Raw genomic sequence first — 13,479 nt, 5'->3', positions numbered from 1 at the left:
CGATGAGCTGTACGAGATATACGACGACATTGACATAGTTCAGCGAATTTAAAGACAGCGGCTACGCTAGCTAGGTCATGTTGTCCGAATGGACGAAAACACTCCAGCTCTGAAAATATTCGACGCAGTACCCGCCGGGGGAAGCAGAGGAAGGGGAAGACCTCCACTCCGTTGGAAGGACCAAGTGGAGAAGGACCTGGCTTCGCTTGGAATATCCAATTGGCGCCACGCAGCGAAAAGAAGAAACGACTGGCGCGCTGTTGTTAACTCGGCTATAATCGCGTAAGCGGTGTCTACGCCAATTAAGAAGAAGAAGAATCGTAATCAATAAGACACTCAATTTAGATTTTTTGATGATACGTTATTTTGCATTTCAGGTGACGATATAGAATATTATTTGTGAGTTAAAACAATTCTATGTACTCACATTTTTGTTGTGAAGTTCCAGCAAAAAATTATTTTTGAAAGTATCTCGCAAAACACTAGTGGAACTTTGGAAGGCGAACTCAGTGGCAATCTTTCAGGTCTGAAAATAAGAAAATGAAAACGTTTTCCATCAGAAATACCGGTATTTGGGGTTAAAAATGAAAATTAATTTTTTAATTAAATTTTTGAAACAAAAAGTTTTTTTCTTTAATACTTTAGTCCAGTACTTGGTATTAAAAATTTAAAAATTATTTTTAATTAAGATTTTTGGTATTACAAAAATAAGGCAACTGGCAATAAAAAATGGAAAATCTCTTAACGCTTAGAAGTTTTTATATTATTGCCATCTTCTTTTCATTGCGGATGTGGTTACAGAAAAAATAGCATAATTTTTATTTCAAGAATATATAAAAAACATAGAAATTTATAATAAAGATATCAGCAGCAAAAGTGCAGCATACACATAGAAGTATACAAATATTATTTATTTTTATTATATTTTAATGCTCTTTTCTTAAGAATTAACATGTGAAGATATGCAATTAAAAATTAATAGAAATATTCAATTATAATCCAAAGCTTCAAAGTGAAATTTCTCGATTGGCTCGTTACGACCCTGTTGGAGATCGTTAGCTAGCAACGAGAAAAAGCAATAAAATCTTAAATTAATAATGAAGTAAAAATGCAAGCTGAAAAATAATTCACACACTGATCGCAGCGATTAAAATGAAAAATAAAAAAAGAATGCATGTACATATGTATATGTATATGTATGTATGCCATTCAAGTTGCCTACACGCTGCTGCTGCTGACCGAGCGTTCATTCATTCAAATCTTGGCCGGTCGATAATCAGTGGCGTGGTCAACAAAAGCCTGAGAAACAAAAGAGCTGCTTGTAAGCCAAAGAAGTTGGACGCTGCAGATTGAATTCGGCCAAGCGCTTGGCCTTACTAAATTTTCACAACAACACGGGTAGCGCGCGTTAAGTCAAAAGTCAAATTTCTAAGCGCGAGCAAACACTTACAAGCGTACACACATACACACTTAGGTCTATTAGTTTGGAAGTGTGAAGAGCTTGTGAGCAGCCAAAGGCTAGAATTATTATTGCAGCAACAATTTTTAGCAACACTTGTGTGCTTATATACATATGTACATATATGCAATTTTATGCACATATACATACATACATATATACCATATATGTATGTATGTATGTATGTTTGTATGCATGTATGCTATGTGAGTATATCATATTAAGAAATATCCAGAATTTTTGCTATGACTAGGAAAAACACTTTGGCACAAACGTAAGCAAGTACTTTCAACAACAACAACAATTACAACAACATCAGTGATTTGATATGTAATAAAGTGCAGCGAAACTTTGGCATTAAATTACCAATGAGAAACAACAGTAAACAGAGCAATTGATATGTACAACAACAATGACAATTATATACATACATACTTACATACATACATAAGTATACATATACATATTTGCATGCATTTGGTTAAGTATGCCTAAAAGGTTCGAGCGAAAAATTGCCACAGCCGCGCGTTTGAGTAAATGAATTGCATACCAAAGAGTTAACGAAGCAACCAAAACGATCGACCGTTCGACCGCCGTACAGTCACCAACCCACCAGCGAATGCAGCAGAAGGCAGACACATACACACACATGTACATATCACGGTTACTTGATTCGATTGGCGCTCGCCACACATTTGCCAATAGAAAAGCCGCTAGTGCCAAAAAAGAACAATAACAACAACGACAAATGGAACAATGAGGCGTAAATAGTAAACAATGTATTGCAACAAGAAAAACAATCACCATTAGACGCCATTAAGTTATTTGGCATGCAGCTGCTGTTGCCGTTGCTGTTGTTGGTGCAGCAAGTGTTGCTGCCCATACGAGTACCTTGGCACACATACATGTATCGTATATGTATTATATAGTTTGTATATATATATGTACGTCATCTGGGCCATTTGAGCCTTCATACGTTCCATTATGTAAACAATAAATATTTATGTATGTATGTGTGTTTGTAAATGCTTCTCACAACTGCCATTTGGCGCATGGATGCCGCCGTCTACAAACAACGACAAATATGTGCATAGATATATACCCCAGATACACATACAATGTAAATATGTATGTATATATGTATGTATATAGTAGCACTGAACGAAGGAGGTAATGGTCATTTGGACGACATTATTTTGCAATGCCGCTATGTCAGCTTTGGAAGACTAAAATGTTCAGCAAAGAGTACAATTTAAAAGGTGCAAATACACAAGCGGCTTGATGGATTTGAAAACTAACTTTTTTACAATGAGTTATGTGCCTTGAAAAGGTTAAACTCGTCGTGTTGACATCAGAAAGATAGCAGAGGATATCAATATCTCTTATAAATCGATGGATCGACTCAAACATTTCCATGGTAAAACTACTAGTTTCCTTAAGCCGTGCTACAGTGCACTGCACAGGAAATCGTTTCTTTGCTCCGAAAAGTATGTTAACAAATTTTCTCAATTGTCTAGAAAAAATAAGCAAACATTTCAGCCGTTTGTTTCGCTTTAAGATGTATTGATTCAATATTTTTAATCGTCAATCATAAATACCAAACCAACAAGTACGGACGGGCTAAGTTCGGGTGTCACCGAACATTTTATACTCTCGCATGATAAAGTGGTAATCGAGATTTCATTATCCGTCATTTACATATTTTTTATTCGTCAAAATATTTTCTTCAAATACCGTATTTTTGTAAAGTTTTATTCCGCTATCATCATTGGTTCCTAATGTTTATACTGTATTATACATTATAGAAGGCAAGCATCAGATGGAATTCAAAATAGCGTTATATTAGAAGAAGGCGTGATGTCAACCGATTTCCCCCATATTTCGTACATGTCATCAGGGTGTGAAGAAAATATTATGTACGAAATTTCATTGAAATCGGTCTAGTAGTTCCCGAGATATGATTCTTGGTCCATAAGTGAGCGACGCCACGCCCATTTTAAATTAAAAAAAAAAAGTCTGGGTGCAGCTTCCTTCTGCCATTTTTTCCGTAAAATTTAGTGTTTCTGACGTTTTTTGTTAGTCGGTTAACGCACTTTTAGTGATTTTCAACATAACCTTTGTATGGGAGGTGGGCGTGGTTATTATCCGATTTCTTCCATTTTTGAACTGTATATGGAAATGCCTTAAAAAAACGGCTCTGTAGAGTTTGGTTGACATAGCTGTAGTAGTTTCCGAGATATGTACAAAAAACTTAGAAGGGGGCGGGGCCACGCCCACTTTTCCAAAAAAATTACGTCCAAATATGCTTTTCCCTCCCCACGCGATCCTTTGTGCCAAATTTCACTTTAATATCTTTATTTATGGCTTAGTTATGACACTTTATAGGTTTTCGGTTTTCCGCCATTTTGTGGGCGTGGCAGTGGGTCGATTTGCCCATCTTCGAACTTAACCTTTCTTATGGAGCCAAGAAATACGTGTACCAAGTTTCATCATGATATCACAATTTTTACTCAAGTTACAGCTTGCACGGACGGACAGACGGACGGACAGACGGACAGACATCCGGATTTCGACTCTACTCGTCACCCTGATCACTTTGGTATATATAACCCTATATCTGACTCTTTTAGTTTTAGGACTTACAAACAACCGTTATGTGAACAAAACTATAATACTCTCCTTATCAACTTTGTTGCGAGAGTATAAAAATGTCATGGAATTTCTTGCGGGGTATGCAATTTGCAAAATACAAGTATTGTGTTTGCTGTTGCTCCGCTTTGTTGTTGTGGCAAATACTCGCAAATAACTGCTGTTGTTGTTGGCACTGCAAACCAAATATTTGGCCGTAGAATATTGCGTTACGCTGGAATGGAAGCTAAAACCCTGTTGCGCATGTTGCTTTGGCTTAACGCCATACCATGCCTGTTGTTGTTGCATAGTATGAACACCAACAACAGCAGCAAGAATTGGCAATTGAAGTTTTTGCTAAGCTAAAACACTGCTAAGCTGCGCGATTTGGGCCACGCTTCACCGACTTGTGCCGCTCTTGGTTGTCTATTGCATGGTTGTAATAAGTGTTCGTTGTTGTTGTTGTTATTTCATGTTACCTAAACCACTTGTACGCTCAATTGGTTCGGTTTGGTTTGGTATTTTGAAAGCATTGGCTTTTTGTATGCATATTTTTATTTACTTTGGGCATTGAAATTGTTGTTATTGTAGTTTGTTTTTTCCACCGGTGCCTTGGTTTTGTCTTAATTATGTTTGTTGTTGTGGTGACCAAGTTTTTGCTGCTCGTTCTTTGTCCATTTTGTTGCACTACTTTAACGATCACTATTGCCACCGAGACTGTTGTTGTTGTTGTTGTTGTAGTTGCTGTTGCAAATGTGTTATTAGTGTCGCATCGTTCGCCTGTTACGTGAGAAAATTTTTAAGTCAACATTTTCGTTGAGTTTGCAACAAAAAAGCAAATTGCTCTTGCGCTGCCACTAAGATGCATGTTTGTCTATGTTTGTGTGTATGTAAAGGTACGAATTTGGCCAACGGCTTAGCCAGGTTTTCGTTGCACATTTGTAGTTGTTGGTGTTGTTGTTGTTTATTTCTCGCTATATTGTTCTAGCTGTGCGCTGAACTTACCGCAATCGCTTGGCTCCTTCACTTCGTGCTTGGCGTTTGATTCTTTGTTGTGGTTTTTCTACGTTGTTGCTGCTTTATAATTTAGTTTTTGTTTTGTTTTTGTGATTTTTTCTAGCTATTAGCCATTTATTGATTTAAATACGTTTGCACAACTTAGCTGAGTGATGCAAACTGAAGTTCGTCCAAACTTGGGCTTGCCTCACTCTGGTATTTGGGTGTAGACACACACATGCTTACATACATATGTACATACTTATCTGCATATTTGCGTGGATGTGTTTATTAAGAGTGTGGAAAATGCGCCAAAGCACTACATACATAGATTTCACAAATATTAACCGCGACTGCAATTTAGCACGAATTGCTCGTAAATATTTTTCAAAAACACTAAATGTTGGTGTCAATCGTAATTGCATAGGTGCATACGTACATATATTACCTATAAATTATAGTTATTTTTCCATATTTTTAATAAGTACATACATAAAAACGTAATTAGTTTTTCGAAGCAAATTGGGAAAATTATGCTGAATAACACATGAATTTACTTATTATAAAGATTAAAAACAACCATTCAACCACTAATTGCTTAGTGGCGGTCGGACCGAATTATGGAATGACTTGGTGCATTTTACGTCGAGATCTCAAACTAAAAGCGCACTAAATACAGCTTTTGCAAGAACTGAAGCCGGTCGACCTTCCCAGGCGATGTTACATTGCTCTGAGAAAAGATCCAAGAAGACCCGACGTTTTCGAGCTCAATGGGTATGTAAAAAAGCAAAATTGCCACACAAAGAGCAACGTGAAGATTCAAGAGCTGTCATTTTGTGGGCCGGTGGAATCATCGGTCCATATTTCTTCAAAAATGATGCCGGTGAGAACGTAACCGTCTTTGGCAACCGTTATTGCGCCCTGATAACAGACTGTTTGATGTTTGAAATTGAAGCTCGTGATCTCTGTGACATTTGGTTTCAACAAGACGGCGCCACTCCCACACATCGTTTCAATCAATGGATTTATTGAAAGAACACTTCGGTCAGCAGATAATTTCACGTTTTGGGTCGGTCGATTGGCCCACAAAATCGTGTGATATCACACCGTTACACTTTTTCCTGTGGAGATATGTAAAGTCTAAAGTCTATGCGGACAATCCCGCTTCGATTCAGACCGTGGATCGAAACAGGCATGTCATTCGCCAGTTACAAGTCGATATGCTCCAACGAGCCATCGAAAATGGTACTCAACGGATGGACCATCTAAGTCGTAACCGCGGCCAACATTTTGAAGAGTTAATCTTCAAAACATAAACGCCAAATAATGTGCTTTCGAATGATAATAATTATTCCCCATAAAATTTGAAGTTTCTGTGTTTTTTCTTTTAAAAAGTAGGTCACATCGAAATGGATCACTCTTTATATTATATATAATAGATATTCAAAATCAAAATATTATTATTGTTTTATTGAATAATGAAAAGTTGTATATAGAGCTAGCTATCCAAAAGTCCAACTATTATACCCAAATAATTAGAGTTTAAGAATAAAACTACAATTCTGCTAAAAATAAATATAGCAATAGAAATTATCCTACTCTGCGACTCAAGCACAAAACGAAGCCCCTTGCCGGAGCAAAGAGCTCTAGTCTTCTAAGGGACTTCAAAAAGATGCTGCGTAAAGCGACAGTCTTGGAAGAATTTTTGTAGCAGCTTTGAAAAGAAAAATAAGGTGGCGAGGCTTAGAAAACTATTATTCAAAAGCTCCGCCTCGCTTGGTTTAATTCGTCAGCGTGGACGGACAATTGTTAGGACTAATTAGGCCTTGATCTGTTGACCAGACCAAAATTAGATTTTCAGTTTCAATGCGATATCTTGCATTAAAAATAATTTTTTTAATTTTCAATTTCAATTTCGAGATTAAGCATTATAAATCGAATTTTAAATCCAAGATTAAAGATCCATTTTTTTAATTTTCAATGCTAAAATCAAAATAAGAAAAATGTTCAAATATAAATCGTTTGAGTGTGTAAGTTTGACGACCAGCGTTCTAGAGTATTTGCGATTAATATTTTAGAAATAGATTTTTTTTAACTTAGTTTTTAATATGTATATTTTTTCAATCTGGTCTTTAGGATTAAAGGTTAAAAACTAAAGATTTTCCGGATCGCAAAACAAAAAATAACAATTCAAAAGTTTAATAATTTTTTAATGCATCATTGACCGCAAAAATAAATCAAAAACGTTATGATCCCTTTAAGAGTTTTCCGTTTTCGTTTGATAACGAATATTAACATGTGAAATTGAACTGGATATCTAAACAGTTAGTTACATTCAGTGTCTGAGTACAGTTATTCACGCTCGGAAGTTGCGTCTTGCGATTAGTTGCCCTTATATGGCATACATTCAAGCGCGAAATAGTTACATTGTGTGCGTAAAAATGTAAAAATGCGCTTTTGACAATATTACGATCTCAATTAAAAACCAAATGCGTTCACAAAAACTATAACAATTTAATTTATTTGTTTATTGACTTCCTTATTCAATTGCTATGACATATAAACTAAAATAAACAGAATGTTTATAAACAATTTGTTGACTTCTAGAAAATTTATGCTAAATTGAGACATTGATGTAATTATTTTTCATGCGTTTATACATATATATATATAATTATATATTATACATATATATATATAATATAAACTCTTACTACTAACTATTGCATATAAAAGATATGTGTCGCATTATTTTTTGTTTTTATTAAGCAATAGTAGTTGTCTAAGTGCGGCACAATGTTGCCAACGACGAATGAACGGAATTCGATTAGAATATAATCATATAAAATCAATAAAGTGAGCTGGAAGCACAGGTACATACATACCTATATACATAAATTAATATGAAATCAATTATCAAAGGAAATACTGTATTCATTTGCATATTATACGTAGTATATACATACATACATATGTATACATATATGAGGATGTGATGTGATTATGAGCGAGTATATTAATCATCCTATACACGTCTAACGGATGTCTGCATATTTGTACTTATAAACGACAAAGTCGAGCACGTCGCGCATATAAATACATTTATGAGATGCGGAGTTGTTATAATATATACATTATGATATACTTATATATATAATATATATACATATATGTATATATAGATGATCGTAGGCTTATCTAGAACTTTTCATACATTGACATGGCAGCACTGGTGCAATTAGAATCTCTTTAAAAGGGGCTTTCTGAAAGTTTTAGAAATGGCTCAAGTCGCGAACTTTGTGAAGAATTACGTACCTAGAAAATATTTATTGTGAAAAAGAGCTTTCTTTAAACCCCAAATATTTCCGAATTCGTCAAAAAAGTGATTAATTAATTTTTCTGTATTCATGGAATCTTATCGGGTTCGGAAGTACACATGAGAGTTGAAGAGAGAAGCGAGTCGAGGAAGAGAAATGCATGAGTATGAAGAGCTTGACAAGCTGGCCGACAGAAGTAATACTCGGAAATTCTACGAAAAGATGCGGTGACTAACAGAAGGTTTCAAGACCGGAGCATGCTCTTGTAGAGCCCCCAGCGGTGATCTAGTGAACGACACCCAGAGCATACTAAAATTATAGAGGGAACACTTCTCCAACCTGCTGAATGGCAGTAAAAGCATAACATCAGGAGATGGCGAACCCGATTCTCCAACCGATGACGATGCAGCAGACATTACATTACCCGACCATGGAGAAGTTCGAGTAGCAATTATCCGCCTAAAGAACAATAAGGCAGCGAGTGCCGATGGATTGCCGGCGGAGCTATTCAAACACGGTGGCGAAGAAATGGTAAGAAACATGCATCAGCTTCTTTGTAGAATATGGTTGGACGAAAGCAATCCCGACGATTGGAATTTAAGTGTGCTCTACCCAAACCACAAAATGGGAGACCTTACAATCTGCGTCAACTACTGTGGCATAAGCCTCCTTAACATCGCATATAAGGTTCTATGAAGCGTATTGTGTGAAAGATTAAAGCCCATCGTCTACAAACTGATTTGACTTTATCAGTGTGGCTTTAGGCCTGGAAAATCACCGCGAAAAGAGAATCGACACGCACCACCTCTTCGTTGATTTCAAAGCTGCATGTTCTGAAAGTATTCGACGAAGTACCCGCCATTGGAAAAATCAGGTGGTGAAGGGCCTGGCTACACTTGGAATCTTAAATCAGCGCCAAACAGCGAAAAGTACGAACGACTGGCGCGCTGTTGTAAACTCGGCCGGTTTCCATCAAGTAGCAATTATTATACGAATTCTTCTAACTCACAAATTCTATAGTTAATGTAGTTGTAGAGACAGAAGTAAAATGAGACGAACATTTATTCTCAAACTATCCATTTATCTTATATTTTAGAATTTCTCGTTTAACTTACTTAATAAGAAAGGATTATTAATAAAATCAAGAAACTATTATATCTCCCATGTATGTAATGTACTTGTATAGTATTCGTTAAACATATAAAATGGAGTATACTATATACATATATGCCTGTGTATTAAATTCGATTTCTTTGACTTAATTTGAAAAGACTGCAAAGCACTGATATTCATCGAAATCAAATAAATAGAAGGTGAAGTGGTGTAATAATAATTGGTTTAGGATTTAATGATCACAAGAGTGGAAGTGCATATTAACGGATATGGGCAGAGAACGGAAATGCGCTGTCATGGGTGATTACATAACATAATATGTACATACATATGTATGTTGGTGTATGCAAGTGACAAACATGTATTCTAGTATACGCCTGAGCACATACTTTTGCATATATACGACATGAAATGAACATAAGAATATATATAAATATATATCAAAATCTATAATAAGCTTATATATACAAGGTCAGTCGCAAAAGGAACAGAACTTTTTAAATATAACTGTTTCTGGTGGCGCCACCTATTGGTGGGTATATGAAATAAAAAGTTTGATCTCTTGTTGACATTTCGTAAAGATTTTAAGACAATTGGATAACTACAATCGATGTTATCGATCAAAAAGTGACAACAGCTTTTGGTCATCGGACGTAAAATGCATTTTGAACAAAGAACAAATATTAAATTTGGTTTTAAACTTGGGAAAACGTTTACTGAAACATTTCAAATGATGAAAAAAGTTTTTGGTGATCAGTGCCTATCCCGTAGTAATGTGCATGAGTGGTTTAAGCGATTCCAAGAAGGTCGTGAGGACCTTTGTGATGATCAGAATTCGGTCGTCTTCAGAAGTCAAAAATAAAGACAATGCTGATTTGTTTTTACGATTCCGAGGGTACTGTACACCGAGAGTTCGTCCCACTTGGCCAAACGATTCATGCTGAATTTTACCTTGGTGTTATGAAGCGCCTTTTGTCACGCATTCGTCGTGCTCGACCACAATACCGTGAGGCAGGGTCCTGGCGCCTGTTGCACGATAATGCGCCGTGTCATCGGTCGACACTTGTCATTGATTTTTTGACAAAAAACTCCATATTAACCATTAATCACTCACCCTACTCACCTGATCTGGCACCCTGTGATTTTTACCAATTTGGAAAATTTCATTTGCCCATGAAAGGACACTGGTTTCAGGACATTTCAGCTATCCAAAAGAAATGACCTTAAACACTCATTTTAAATGCTAATTGACCGGCCTAAACGCTGTATCGAAGCACAAGGAAACTACTTTGAATAAAAAATATAACTTTTGAAAAATATTAATTGTTATTAATATTAACCTCCCATACAAAGGTTATGTTGAAATTATCACTAAAAGTGCGTTAACCGAATAACAAAAAACGTCAGAAACACTAAATGTTAAAATGAAATGAAATTGAAACGAAATGTCATTAAAATTCGGTTGAAACTTAAATGAAATGCACGAAATTGGCCAAAAATTACTACAATGCTGTTACAACAACAAGAAAAAACCCAATGGTTAGGACTGTCTGTAGCCTTTATGCAAAAATGCATAAGTCAGCAATTTAGATAATAAACTGCCTACATGACACCTTAATGACATGTGACAATGAAATATGGGTGAAATCGGTTCACAAACACGCCTTCTTCCAATATAACGCTACTTTGAATTCCATCTGATGCCTTCTCTGTATAATATATATGTATGTACATTAGGAACCAATGATGAAAGCGGAATAAAACTTTACACAAATACGGTATTTGAAAAATATGTAAAAGACGGATAATGAAATCTCGATTATCACTTTATCATGCGAGAGTATAAAATGTTCGGTGACACCCGAACTTAGCTCTTCATAACTTGTGTTTCTTGTTCTTAGTCCAATGATCGCTTTCTTTTGCATATTTCAAGCAATAATTCTTCAGTGAGTTTTTGAATGCAATTAAGTATAGTGATGTCTACAATCGATAATTAAGCCAAATCATGCCGAGATTTCTGGGAAATCAGTGCTAAAAAAAGTGGTATTTGACTCAAAAATGTTCAAAGTACCGTATTCAAATAGAATGAAAAATGCTAAATGATCCAAATTATTAAAAACAAACAAAAAGTTCAAAATTCCTTATGACCACTGCCTCCAAAGTCCGTTCCCATCACAGTCGAGTTTTTATAGCCGGAAAGGACATGAATTTTTAATCGACTAAGGACGGTCTATTCGGCAGCATTCCTCAAAATTTACATCCGGGAATTTTCTTGCCGCTACAACAACAACTATTTTAAAAGTAAAGAATTGAACTGTCTCGTTCATCTCGTAAAACATATTATTTATTTTGGAGTTTTACGCCCTTCCCTTATGGTAAGCGAAAACGGCATGTAAAAAGGATCTATCTGATTGTCAGTACGTTTCAAAGCTTGCTATCTCACCCATCTTAAATTTGGTACTAATACAGTACTTGTAGAAAGGAGTAAAGTGGCATAACTGCTTGCTATTCGGTTTGTACTACGATTATGCCAGTCTATTTGTATTATACCAGTTGTTTGATCTATTCGACACCCGACACGATTTGGTGAATCGAAGACAATTACCTTTCACTTTGTAAAAAGTTATTTGCTTTATTAGTTCTTGTTGCATTGCGTACACTTCGGGCGACGCGATTTCTGCCAATTATTTTTCAGCAGTCTGGTTTTCCTTTGGCACGATTGTCAATGGCAATCGTCACATATACCTTCATGAACGCTTAAGTCTACACGTCGGCCTTTGTGTGTTAAATATAAAAATTCCAATCACCTCGATTTGGTAACAATATCTATTTTTTTTAGTGCGCGCATGCGCTATGAATTTCAATTATCCAAACGCATGAATATACTTTCGTATATATGTACGTATGTACATATATGATATTAATGCTGAAAGCAGACCTAGCCCCTCGAAAATAACACACATATAGTATATACATACATACATAATATGTATATACATGTATGAGTCTGCAGCTAGAACATATTAGAGCAAACATATAGAAAATACGAGTCCAATAATCTAAGCTAACTCATTCATCTGGAGCTAATTATTATTGCGCCTTACAATGATTCAAGCAGTCGTCATGATTTCTATGTAGTCGCCGAGCTATTTCGTGGTTATGGGTGTCAATGTGCTAAATTGCTAGACGAGTTTTGTCAAGTTATCGAGCAATTAATATTCACCTTGAGCCAGCCATTCCTGACTTTATGAAGGTACGTGACGAGCTACACGAGTTGTAGCTTGCAAAAATAAAATCCAAAAAAATCGTTTTGAATTATTGTTTCTTATCGATTTATATTTTTTTCTAAATGAATTTCAAAGTATTTTCAAGCAAAGGGCTTAGAAATGTCCAATCACTCGGTTACTTAGAAATTGTATGCCAATAATAATGCTAATATGGGGATCACTGTGAGTAAATTTATAATCTATTGGGGGCACATATGGTTTTTGAGACTTTAAACCTTATTTGAAAACAAATAGCTATGGACAAATACTTAAGTAGGCCTCACGAAAGAATATGATATTAAGGGGGTATTCTGGTATAGACGCATGAATTTTAGGCATTTTTTAAACTTAAGAATTCATACCCATTTTGAAGAAATACAATTTGAAAGTGTTGTACGAAATTAATTTTAAAGAGGGTTCGACTGGTTTCGTCAGTCCTTGTATCGTGAATTGCGGTAAGATGAAAGATACTTGATATTGATATATATCTTAAAAATAAAAACGCAAAAGATCTTTCTTGAAAACTATTATATTCGAGTCAAATGATATTGGAAGGCTTCGAACTCCATAGAGTATCAGAACGGCATTATTGCACTCTTTAACCCTATAAAAAGTTGGATCCAACGATATCTATGAAACACATTTTGAAGGAAGTATATACAACCGTTTGAAGTGCATACTTTATATGAACCCCTGTAAT

The 13,479-nt window shown here is 35.6% G+C and overlaps 1 protein-coding gene across 6 annotated transcripts in view; it reads right to left on the bottom strand.

The window, feature by feature from the left end:
- The window catches only part of LOC120772612, a 133,179-nt gene that overhangs the window by 37,774 nt on the left and 81,926 nt on the right, over nucleotides 1–13,479 (bottom strand). For all 6 annotated transcript variants that reach the window (XM_040101338.1, XM_040101370.1, XM_040101330.1 and 3 more), the window contains one exon: nucleotides 428–526. The gene's annotated coding sequence lies outside the window, so the exon portion shown is untranslated. The remainder of the gene's footprint in view (nucleotides 1–427; nucleotides 527–13,479) is intronic.

Source organism: Bactrocera tryoni, chromosome 1, assembly GCF_016617805.1.
Source record: "Bactrocera tryoni isolate S06 chromosome 1, CSIRO_BtryS06_freeze2, whole genome shotgun sequence".
Taxonomy (NCBI): domain Eukaryota; kingdom Metazoa; phylum Arthropoda; class Insecta; order Diptera; family Tephritidae; genus Bactrocera; species Bactrocera tryoni.
This window is presented reverse-complemented; position numbering and strand designations above follow the sequence as displayed.